Here is a 13,450-nt window from a genome sequence, read left to right as displayed (position 1 = left end):
GGATTTCCAAAGGATATTGTAGGTTCGATTTAGAAATGTAAACTTAATTAGGTCAGAAAGGCTGTCTTGCTAATGAGATTTTTTTATATAACTTAAATAATTAACAACAGTTCAAGAGGGCGAATTCTTCTGTGAAATTATTGCTACGGTTATGAGAAACAAATAGGAAATTATGATTATAAATTATATCTAAATCTGAGTTTAAAATAAATATCCCGAATTATCAGATGTATTTAGATATGGCAACATTGATAAAAAAAATTGTTGACGTAAAAGAATGTAGGGTTTTTGTCGATTAATTTACTATAATAATATATACATATTTTACGGATCTTTATAAGCGGGTAAACCAATATTATTAATTATTCAGGAAGTTATTAAGTTGAATGAATTTAAGAAGTATGATTTAGTAACAATACATACCGGACCTTTCGAGATTTTTTACTATTTTTTATCTGTAGTTGTAGATTTTATTCTATAGACGAATAGGTAAATGTGAACGGAACGGGTAAAAAAATTGTAACGGAATCCCTATATGGTGTTCGTTCAATTAAGTCGCCAATCAATCAGCCTGCATTTTTGTTTTGTGTTTTTTTTTGCAGCTTTACGCTTTTCCCGCATAAAAAGTCGTCGTTCCTATTGTGTTTTTCATATAAAATTTCACATCTAAATACTAAATATGCAACATTTTGGAAAAACAAATCTTTACAATTTATACATATTTATAATAGAAGATAGTAAATAACACATGAAAATACTGCAGAATAATTTCTGTCAAGTTATTTAAAAGACAATACTTTGAGTGAAGCTAGAACTTAGGCATTATTAATAGTGTTGTAGAGAAAGACTTTAAATATTTTTTCAACGTTTTATTAAAATAATACTTCCATACTTCTACTAGTAATAATCACGAAAGAAATCTTCAATCCGGATTTACATGTAAAAATTTTCATATATGTACCTATATATATATATATATATATATATATATATATATATATATATATATATATATGTGTAACAAGTAATCTACACGAAGTAATTTGGGTGCTTTATAGATAGAAAACCATGTGAGTGAAGGTCACTAATTTCAAAGTACAAAACAATTTGTTTCAATTGTTATTCCGCCTGGGTATTATTAAGAACCTACGCACATTAACATTACAAGGATATAAATAATAAATAATAGTGTTGCCACACGTATGTATGTATCTTATAATTGATTATTTTTAGAAACATATTAAAATTGATCGATTATTCCTTGTTTCATTATTCTTTGTTAGTTGTTACGCAAAAATATAAAACATTGTGAAATGTTAAACACTTACTTGCAAATATTGCATTGCTACGTAGATAAATACCTAAGTGTGTACCTATTTGGGTATGAACGATGGAAGTAGATAAAAATAAATAATAATTACATAAATCAATATATATTGAGGCCGTCGTGGCATTGTAAACGCCATGGTTGTGGGTTCGATGCCTACTTGGGGAGATTAAATATTATTATTTAATATTTTTATTTTCTTTGCTTCTAGTTAGCACGCAACTCTTCGAAAATTCGGCGGAAAGTGAGAGAAGAATTGACTGCTACATGCGAACTACAGCGTTAAGTTGAAAAAAAAATCAATACATATATCATAGTTCTGCATAAGATCAAACGATCGTTTTAGATTTGGTTAGGCAGAGAGTGGAGCCAGGATAAAGGAGGTGAAATTTAATACACATTTCAAAGTAGTCCATTACACCAATATTTGCATCGCAAGTGCCAGGCAATGTTCTGAGCTCCTTCTGTTCTGAGTTCTGACTTTATGAAATGTTAAGCAGTTTTGTAACTGTTTTTCAAATTCTTTTGTTTAAGTTGGCGCAATCAGGATTTTTTATTATTATTTTCTTACTGCACAAAGAAGCTTCCAATGTCACTTAATGAAGAAAAGTTGAGATCGGAGTTTAAAGATACTTTGCTTTTTTTCCAAAAGATTCGATATTTATGAAAAATCATTAAAACATATTATATTGCACAACTTTGGACACGTGGACTTATTTAGACAAGGATTTTCAATAATGTAATAATAGGTGTAAAATTTAAATCCTAAAAGTATATTCTATACAATTTTTTTTTGCAGTAAGCCATTTCTTTTACCAACCCAAAATTTAAAACAATTGAAGAATATTCAGCCGAAAAACAACGATCTAAGCTTACTTTGATAATAACCGGTACCGACAGTGTGTCGACCACATTCTGTATTACATTTTCAAGGTAAATATCTTGCCGTTTGATCTCATGCTGCTGATAAGTGACCGCGGATATAGATCAATGTCTCCATTGTTGGTGGTGTATTTGGACTTTTTATTTTGGATAAATTCTACAGAGTGACTCGACTCTCACTCTCTCATTTATGTTGATGAATTTACAACCACCTGCTTAACTGACAGCTAATATTGTAAATAATGTATTACATAGATAATAAGGTCGTAGGAATTTGATTTTGAAATATTTGAAAAGAAAAAATGGGTAAAAGTCAGGCGTTTGTACCAATTTCGTGATAGATTAACGGAAAGTATTTATATCCTATTATATATTAATATTGTAAAAATTGAGAGTTCGTTTGGTTGAACGTGCTAACCTACTGAACTACTGGCTTGAAATTAGTACTTCTATTATTTATTTTTTTATACGCTCAAAATTTTAAATCTTATACAGCGCTGGACTTCAATGAATATCTACCACTTTTTCCTTATATATTGCTAACTCATTAAGTTGGCGTGTTTACCTTAATTTGTGAATTATTTATTAATTATTACTTTACAACGCGTTAAAATTAATAATTAGTTTACAACTCATGCCCTAATGCAGGAAGAGTGGATATTGAAAACGCATGTAAGGGAATTCCAGGCGGATGTGTGTATTAACGTTTTATTCAAAGTCATGATTGTTAAAAACACAAAAATTTGTTTAACGAATTTGTTTAACGATTTTTAATTTTCACAATTAAAAAATAACGTGAAAAGTATGTAGAAAATAAAGTTTTTGTTAGTTAGGTAGTTTTACCTTTTTGAAAAAAAAAACGGAAGTCAATGTTCGAACTGTAGATTAAGGGGAAGTACCAAGTAAATTATCACTTTTATATTTTTTCGTTTATACTCGTATGTAGGTACTGTAAGTTCACTTCGTCTCAGATTTCATAGCTGTAGGTCTACGGGAAGTATTTTTTGAGAATTTTCAACAAAATGTAGCAAAATCGATATGTAAGTAAAGCTTGATTTTCTGTGCCTCAACATACCATAAACCTAAATATATTATTTTCAGCATACCTTCACCCAATCTCAATACAAATGGCCTTACCAGACGTACAGACGTACAATAAAAACGATATTCTATATAACACCTTCCCATAACAACGTAGTATAATGGAAACCGTCACACACGAATGTCGTGTTCTTACTTTCGGTAAGGTTACCAATTCAGCGCGAACTATTGGCGAGAACAATGACGAGAACTAAGGCTACGGTGAACGATTAATTACCGCGCCATTAACGCAGGTTATTTAGGCATAATGGTTAAATGTCATCAGGTTTTATGTTAAAAATTAATGGACCGTGTACAGGTAAATGTTGCTGTTGGTGCTGATTTATATGGACGTATAGTGAAAGATTGGACTAAAATTGTTAAGGATTTTACCATCTGATATTTATTTGTTTCTTTTTTAATTAATTGCAATTTCTCTATTAATGTTTAGGAAGACTATGATTATATCTTCTAATTTAGGAAAGATTAAAGAAATAAATGTACTTATGCTTCAAGGGACCTATATACCTGCATATTTGATCTCCACGCGATCTCGAAAGGAATGTTCTTGACAAACGGACCTTGCCGGAAGTACCTTTTGAGGTACGGAACCTTTAAATAATGCTGTCACACTTCTAATTCAGTTTCAATTCCAATAATATAAAGCAGTAAAGTTTTGATGTACCTATTATTATTTAAATTCAATTCAATAAAATTAATATAAATGTCTAGTTCGTCTTGTTAACGTAAACAAGTATATAAGATTCCCACGCTTAAGATAAATGTATGGTGCATACATGTTTCTAAGTAGTTGTTATGTCTTCCATTTTATAATGCTTTTATGATTTAATTATGAAGTAAATCTATAGAAAAATGCATATATTGTGTTGATATCTGTATCTAATATGTCATTGCTTCATGTATTATTTAATATTGTTTATTTATGTAAGGAAAAATAGAATTATTATAAAATAAGTTATATTTTTTATACTTATTAGTTATATTGTAAGTACAAATAATTATTAACTTAAAAATTGATTCGTGGTAGAGCTTATAAAAGTTGTCACTCTCTTAGTTTAATATATTATCAATGACGAAAAAATATACTGTAAACGGGACAGGTTGCGGGTTCGATTTCCACTCAATTTTTAATTTTTTTACTCTTGTATCGATTCATAACGCGAGGTAAAGTTCCGTTACCCAACACACAATGAAAATGGGGTGGTATAGGGAGGTACACTAGACAAGAACCTAAAAAAAAGTCTTCTTAACGAAGAAAAAATGAGACTATAACAAACATTAAATGTATATCTTTTTAAATAAGAAGGTATCTGTATATATAACAGAATAAAGAAAACATATTTCACATTGGCAAATGTTATTCTACTGTAATCATAGGTCAGTTTAGGCTGTGACATTTGTAAATATCACGTTCAATGATAACTTTGTTACAGTTAAACTGTGCTTGACCTTTCACCCTTAACCTATTTTTAATTATTAGTTAATATTTTGAATATTTATTTAAAACTAGATAAAATATTGTCTAAATCTATTTACAGTATCTAGTGATTGTTATAATTTTGAGTAATATTTAAGAAGATTCGAATCTGCACCTCTTGAAAATTGTCCAAGCATTAAGCTACGTCGAAATAATTATACGCTTGTTACAATTTATTTGTGTAGAATGAGAGAAAGAATTTTTTCGTTCTACACTTTCCACCAAGTTCTAAACAAAAATCTACTTACATAAAAAAAATAAAAAAATAATATGCATTTAACGTCACTTATCGCTCGCTGTCTGCTAAATTTCCTTACAAATTTGAATCGAAGTCAATTATATAGATGATTGATGAACCGGAAATTATTTCTATTAATAATAAATATATAACATATATAACATAATAATATGTTCATAACTATACGAATAATCAAAAAACAAATATAGAATTTTAATATTACTAAAATTATACGTCAGATAGAGGTTTGGTAATCGGAAGCTAAAATCAATTAACCTCAAAATCGTGTTCTTAATATTATTTTTGATTTTTGATAATATAACCAGTTAGGTTAGGTTAGCTTGTATAAGCTTAGTTTAATTTAGAACGCAGCAGGGTTGCGCCCACCCACGGGGTTCCATGTCTGCTCAGATATTATCACGCTAAAACTGTTTTGGCTTATATAGGGTATGTTTTGAGAGGAAATATCGTAGTTTTTATTATATTTTATGTGTATTTAGCTATGGTGTCAATGAGCAATGTTTGTGGTATTTTTCTTTTTTTCTCAGCTTCACGGTGTATCCCGCATGTAGTAGTATGTATGTAGGGTAGGCAGAGAGAGCCTGGTGTTAAGAGACGCCGCTTGCCGCTTTCCTCTGAATTCTGGTGGCATTGCATGTTGAATGGTGGAACTCATCCCCGTGCTTTAGTCAAAGCACGGGGATGAGTTTCGAAACCACAACGAAAAAAAAAAAGTAAGAATATAATAATATTAGTTGATTTATATATTTATTCACGCTCAACTATTAACCACATATAACTATATACTAAGTGCTCCACAACCTGAATTTAAAAGTTAAAACCATTTAAATTTAAAAGTAATCTCTGTTTCTTCTTTTTTTAGAAATTTCGTTTTACTTTCAACTCGATCTCTAGATATCGATACGTTTTTAATAGAGTTTTCGTAGGCGTGGCCGTCATGTAATATTTGAATGCGTCTGGTTACTTCTTTGTGATATAACCGTTTAATACTGATAACAATTATGCAGTAGGAAAGGATTTATTAGGGTGAACGCCTCATTACATTTTCAATACAAAGTAAATTATATAGGTATAACTAAACAACTAGGATTATTAAGAAATCAGGTTTTTTTTTACGCCCGAGTTATATAACGCGTCTTTACTAATTTAAAGTAAGGTAAATATAATAAAATTGTAACTCATCGCTGTCTGTACAGTGTCTATGTCTGTCTGTCAGTTTTTACTATTCTTTTTTGGAAAACTTCCCTTGACAGTTTCGTGTTTTTACGGTTATACCTTGGCCAAAAGTATTAGGCACCTTATAAACAACAGCATATTTCGGACTTAGAGAGAAATAAAACTACTTTTAATGACAAAATTACTTTATTTCCATTAGTAAATATCTAAAAACACTAATATTTTGTTGGGCCACGCCTTGACTTACATATTACATAGATAATACAGCAGCCCCCCTGTGGGGCATCCTGCGTACAAGTCTTACACATTCTTCTGGAGAAATTTCCTCCCATTCATTCAGTTTTTGGTGTGATTAAATGATCTTTTATATTTCTCCGCCAAATACCTCAGAAATGTTCAATTGGATTCAGATCCGGGGACTGAGCAGGCCTAGAACAGGTCAATACAATTATTAGTATTTTCTTCAACAAAATTAAAGTATTATTGAATTAAAGCTAGTAATAGAATAACATTGTTGTTAATGTTTGTGGATTCTTAATCGCTAAAAAAAATATTCATTTAATATTTTTATTTTAAATGAATTTCCATAAATATATAGGTATTTTATGCTTTTGTAGGCGTATAACAGAAATTGGTCGCTTATTAAAGGTACGTTATTAAAAAGGCGTGATAATGTATTTGTGAAATGATAAACGCAACGGTTTCCTCAGTTGCCCAAGGTAACGTGGAACACATCACGCGAGCTCGCGTGCCGGACACCCGGGCCGTCTCAGCTCGCCTTACTAGATAATCTTGCTGATGTAATATGTATCTGGTACTATCTCTGTGGACTGGTCCGCATATATGAGGGTAGGCAGAGGGAATCTGGGAACCTAGCGTTAAGAAACTCCCTGCCCCATTTTCCGCCGAATTCTAAAGACTTTATGTGTTGAGTGGTGGAACTCAATGAAAATAAATGTTTTATGTCTTTCAACGAGAATCGAACTGAAAACCTGTCGCGTTCACAGTCACAAGCTTGTACACCTTTCCCATTACAGGCTTCTATAGAGTTTTAAAGACATTTTTATTCCTGCTCTACTTAGGTAACAAGAAATCATAAGGTTCCATTATTCGCGACGGCGATTTCGCGGCAATAACAACACTAGCAATTTATTGATGATTGCCCTTAATGCCTTAATGCTGAAGTAAAGAGCTTACATTATTTTGAATCTTTTATAATATTATGGCGTTGGAATAAGCTTTTTAAGGGAAATGGATTGATGGGATTTGCGGCTGTAATGGCGCAGGAGCATAAGCGTGTGGCTGTAAATGTGGTGGATTGTGGGTTCGATTCCCGAACGGAAAAGAAATGAAATATTTAATATTTTCATTTATTCACTCTACTGTTGAGGAAAAGGGCGGCGTTGAGTTCTGCTACTCATCACGTAATGTCTCCAAAATCCGGTGGAAAATCCGGTGAAAAGCTGTCTTAACACTAAGTTCCTTCAGCCTCCTTTGCTAAGTGCGGGATACAGAGTGACGCGTGAAATATAAACACTTTCCTTTTACACCTACCTATAATTATTGTACTTTTGAAGCGGAAAAATATCTAATAAATTTAATTAACATATCCGCTTTCGATTTTGAAAATTAATACTATCTCTATAAACCTATGTACTGTGAAATCTAAAGATAATATTCATTCATATTCATTTGAACAGATCTAATACAAGCCGTATGTAATTAATTACTGCGTAATTATCTCTGCGTCTGTCATCGTAATGGTAGCGGGCAGACCTGGAGTCTACGTTTTATAAATATCTTTATTTTATTAGCGTGAAGAATTGAAATTTATTTAATAGAAATATTTTCCGTAAATGAAAATCAAATCCACAATCATAGAGTTTATCCGCCTACTGCGCCACCGAGGCCGAGCCTACTTACCAAACTGTGCTCTCTAAATTTTTTGTAGTAATAATTTTTAGATTAGACGAATATTATTTGAAAAAAAAAAGTCAACAACACCGAAGATCGCTATACAAGTGTTAGTATATACTGCTATCACCGAGGTTTTTTTTCCATTTACTTTCACTATTACAATTTTTACTTTTATAAAAAAAAAAACACAACTACGAATAATAACTTTTGTTCGCTTTCTATTATTTACGTGCTATCATTGGGAAAAGTTGTATGCATAATTCATTAGCACCTACTAAACTATCTTTACAGTACTTTCATATGAAGTTAAAATGTACATTTTTATGTATATTTTTACTTATTTTAATGATGAAGTTTATTATATTATAAAAATTGTATTTGTTTTATAGAGGCAGTCGTTGCACATTAAGTGCGATGGTTATGGGTTCAATTTCAACTTGGGGGGAATGTATTAGTTCCATTTCCTTCCTCTGGTAACAAGACAGAGCTCTGATAAAATTGGGTAGTGTTCCCTACTGCTGAATACATGGGGGATATAGCTTGAAACTAAAAAAAAATATTCTTATAGTAACATATAATCATCATCATCATCATCATCATCAACAGCCATCTTTTGTCCACTGTTGGACATAGGCCTTCCCCAATTCTCGCCACCACACTCGATCCTCAGCATAATAGTAACATATAATTCTTATAGTAACATATATGTTAATTAAATACGAGTTATGGATTCAATAGTTTTTACAATGGTTCGTATAAAATCTGTCTAACATTGTTGTTAGGATTTAGAGTTTTTACAAAATTTTTGTTTCCTAGGATTTTTTTGAAATATTTTTTCTTTTTTAAGTTAGAAACATTTGAAAGTATATTTGTTATGAGTAAAAAAAATAGCTTACATTAATAAAAAATAAATATTATATTATAAAATACGTATATAGATATAATCTTATGATATTGATAATTAAAGTTGAAAACAATTAAAATAGTTAAAATGTTTATCTTTTCATATAGTATTGCATAATATAGACCTTAACAGTTAACAATTCCACGGCTCGTTTCCTCTGCATAATATAACAATATAACTCATATGAAAATAATAATAATTCTAAGCCAAGCTGAGTATTTAATTAAACTGTTTAAAGAGGAGATATATTTTTTATATCTTCCCGTTGTATCCCGCACATAGTGAGGGTAGGGAACCTAGGAACCTAGTGTTTGGACAATTCTAGAGACTTTATTAAAATATTTATACGAAAATCATAGATAGAATTTTGTTTTATGAAACTACGTATTAACACTTTTTTAGCCAAAAGGTTGGGTTAAAGAAGTAAACTGCACCAAATTTAATTTACATGATAATCAATGCATAAAATCAGTTTATTTCTGTCTACTGCTGGAAGTGAGTCCCTGGGTGTGGCAAAGCTCCTGGTCCGCCGTATCCAGTCGGTACCAGCAACATTCTTCAGTCGACAGGATATTACTTTAATTATGATATAATTCCATATATTTAAAAAAAAACATTGATATAATGTTTATCAGTATAAATATTATATTTATGTGTTTATAATATATCTAATTTTCATATTAAATACTATACTTTGAATGCATAAGCATAATTTATATACTAGTATTGTAGGAAAAAAATAGAAAACCCCAATTTCTTTGTATTTATTGATCCTACTGTAATAATATACCGACTGTAACGGTAATACTGGTTCCTCAAATAAATCTAGGTTCAGATAGATTGTTGAAAGTTATAGTCTCTTGTATCTAGGAGATCGGCATAATTTACAATTAGAGCTTATCATGTAGTTATTTATTTTTAGCTATGTCCTTAATAAATTTTTGATTATATTAACATTTTAAATATAGCTCTTATTTTTGCCTAGATGCGCTAATGTTTGTTCCCGTTTACGATAAAGGCTTGTTTACGAACCCGAATGTATAGCGATACATTTATTCTGTATTTTCCTATCCATACCTATATTATAAATTCGAAAGTAACTCTGTCTGTATGTCTGTCTGTCTGTCTGTCTGTCTGTCTTCTACGCAATCAGGGCCAAACCGCTAATTTAATTGTGATAAAATACTCATATAGAGATACTTGAGGGTCCCGGGATGAACATAGGATACTTTTTTTTTCTCATATTTGTAATATTTTCGATATATACCAATATATTAAAATAATTAATTTGACAAGCAATTTATTCCGCCATGTTAATAACAATCGTCGCTACGCGTTGCTAAGCAACGGCTTGCAAAGTTTGTTGTTTTAAGAAAACGTCACTCAAAGTGAGTCCGTGCCTACTAGTATTTAATATAAGAATTTATTTCCTTTATATTTTAACACTTCATCAAATAATAGAATTATTGACAAATTTGTGCATTTCATTAAATTCTGAAACGAAGACATATTTTCAATAGCAGGTATAAGCATGATTTGGGTTCGTTAAAAGGACGAGTAACGAAGAAATGGTGAAAAAGATATATGACTCAAGAGAGAGTGGTAAGAGAAACATGGGAGATCTCGATTTTGGAACATAGTATCGATTCATATAGATTCTGGAGTAGGGTCACAAAAATATAAGACCTCGAAGGACATGCATCAAGGAGTTAATGACTGTAGACGAGGCTAAGGTAAGGGACCGTAGCTTGATTAAAAAAAAGTTTCATAATAATCCCCCTAAATTGATAATAATATAAAAACCATAATTATAATACATAAATAATAATTATTATAATTTCAACATGTTCAGTCATTATCGATTTATATAAAATAGAGCTTGTAATTCCATACGAGTATGTTAAATGCTAGGTTGTGGAGGTGATGAGTTGAATTCAATTTCACACACTTGCGAAACCACAGGTATTATCAGCAAAGTGTTTATTTACAATTTTGTGTGTGGCGCAATAGACCGTGGGTTCGATTCCCACTTGAGGAAATAAAATATTTAATTTTTTCATTTCTTCAGTCTGGTGTTGAGGCAAAAGTTCCGTCACACAGCACGCAATACCTTCAGAATTCAGCGGAAAGTAGGGAGCGGGATGCCTTTACACTTTTCTCCCTCTGCCTACCCTGCTGCGTGCGGGATGCAACGTGAAGCTAAAAAAAATACTAACCGATTATAATCGCAATGAGGCTGTTTAAGTATCGTTACGTTTAAGTATTACGCCTTCAAAGGAAATCCGGTGAGTGATAACTACCTCCCTACTATATTATGCCCCTATTACATTTATACGAATATTCTTAGTGTTCGCAAGAAATTGAATTTAAAAAGCTTATTTTTTTCCGAATTTGTTATTTGGGATTATTTTTATTAGAATTTATTAATTATTTTATTTATTGAATAAAGAGAAGCCTAAAATAAAGAGAAGCATGGTGTATTACATTACCTAGTATGTAAATTTTGTATTAAAATTTAGATTATCATATTTTTAACACCATTTAAATTTTTTTATTAACATATGAAAATATGATCTTATATGCATAATTGAGCTATATTCTATTTATTTATTTGTATTGTATTTATCTATAATAATATAATTATTATTTTTTCGCAACTGACACGTGAGAATCATGCAAAGTTTATAGTGTTTCACATATATGTAGATATATATAGTAGCTAAGGAAGATTACATTTAATTTGATACCTAGTGTTAAAACACTTCGTTCCTCATTTTCTACCGAATTCTGCGGCGTTGAGGTCAGCCTCTCAACACGCAATGAAGATAGTATCTATTTAAATTTCAACAATCTTCTAAAAGGATTTTTTAAACTTCATATAACTTCATCTAGAACTTCGTCTAGAACACATACCCAAATTCCCCCCTAAATTCCCCATTCCCCATTCCCTTCCAAAGCGTTAGAACACCACTACCACCAATGTTTTAGTCCAGTCCACACTAAAAGATATTTCGTATTTGAACATCGAGTTTTTTATAGTCGGCACCATATAAAGAATTTGTTGTGATTGAGTAAATAATAACGCAACTACTTTAGAGTTATATATTTAATATTAAATAATATTTATAAGTTGTAAATGAAATTCTTTAATCGTATTAATATGCCAACCTGTCTATCACAATGTCTATTTAGAACCATGCAGTACCTGTAGAGTTCGAAATATGGGGTTTCCGAAATGTGTAATATAAAAAAAACATGATGAATTTCGTTAAACAGTTACATTTAAAATCGTCAAAATCTAATATATTGCTTATAAGTTTGTTAAAATCTAAAATATTATTTATAAGTTTGTTTTATCAAAGTTTAGCCACATTTTACTATTTAAATTATAAGACTAAAATATTAAACGTTAGTTTTCTCCCGAATTGTAGGAATACCAGTATCTATTTTCAAGATATTTCATTCTCCACCGTTCGAATATGGCGTGTTGAGTGGCGGAACTTAACGCCGTGCCTCATATTCATATAATGTAAGATAATTGATATTAATTTACAATTATCTTTACATGTCGTCAAACTGTCATAAAAACACGCTATAACACATGAAATACGTAACATATTATACGGAACCTTATCTTATATAACGGCATTCTGCGTTGTTTTTTTTTTTCTCGAACAAGCTCAGGTATTTTATATCGATGAAATATTGCTCCAGATTCTCTAAAGAATATCCGTTTTATTTTTTAAGCAGAATTAACTATAAAAATTGCATTTTTTACGATCTTTTTACTCTTTAAGTGCTTATTATATGTACTTTTAATAAGATGGCGTTGGCTAACAGTTATGGTTCTTGGGTGTTGCGTAAAAGTTTTTATAATTAAGTAAACAATTCTAAACTTTCTTTAATTTGTGAAATATATGTATATAATGAGATGCGTAAATCATAAAAAAAATATATAAGTTTAATTAATAATGAAATGAGATCTTAGCGTAGTGTGGCTTGAGACAGCGTCGGTTTGAAAACTCAATGGCTTGGGGTTCGAATCCCGCTCGAGGAAATGATTATCATATTTATTTTTATATTTCGAGTACAATTGTGGTACAAGAGCACAAGCGTGTGGCTTTAAACACAACAGATTCTGTATTCGATTCCCATTTGAGGAAATGAAATAGTTATTTCATATTTTCATTTCTTCGCTCTGTTGTTTCAATCCCCTGAGTTTGGATAAAACCCACCACTCTTCCGTTTACTGTTGGATTCTATCCTATTGCTCTACAGTTATCGCGAGGCACGTTTTTATTTCTTTCGCCTACTTTAGATTGTATTAGAACTTATTTTTAAACTACCTAGGTATATTATCTCTTGAGAAATCAACAAATAGTCTTATTAAAAGCACACGAAATCTAT

The sequence above is a fragment of the Heliconius melpomene genome, chromosome 20 (assembly GCF_056956725.1).
Source record: "Heliconius melpomene rosina isolate 202511_hmr_F chromosome 20, ASM5695672v1, whole genome shotgun sequence".
In the NCBI taxonomy this organism is placed as follows: domain Eukaryota; kingdom Metazoa; phylum Arthropoda; class Insecta; order Lepidoptera; family Nymphalidae; genus Heliconius; species Heliconius melpomene.
Note: the sequence above shows the minus strand (reverse complement) of the source record.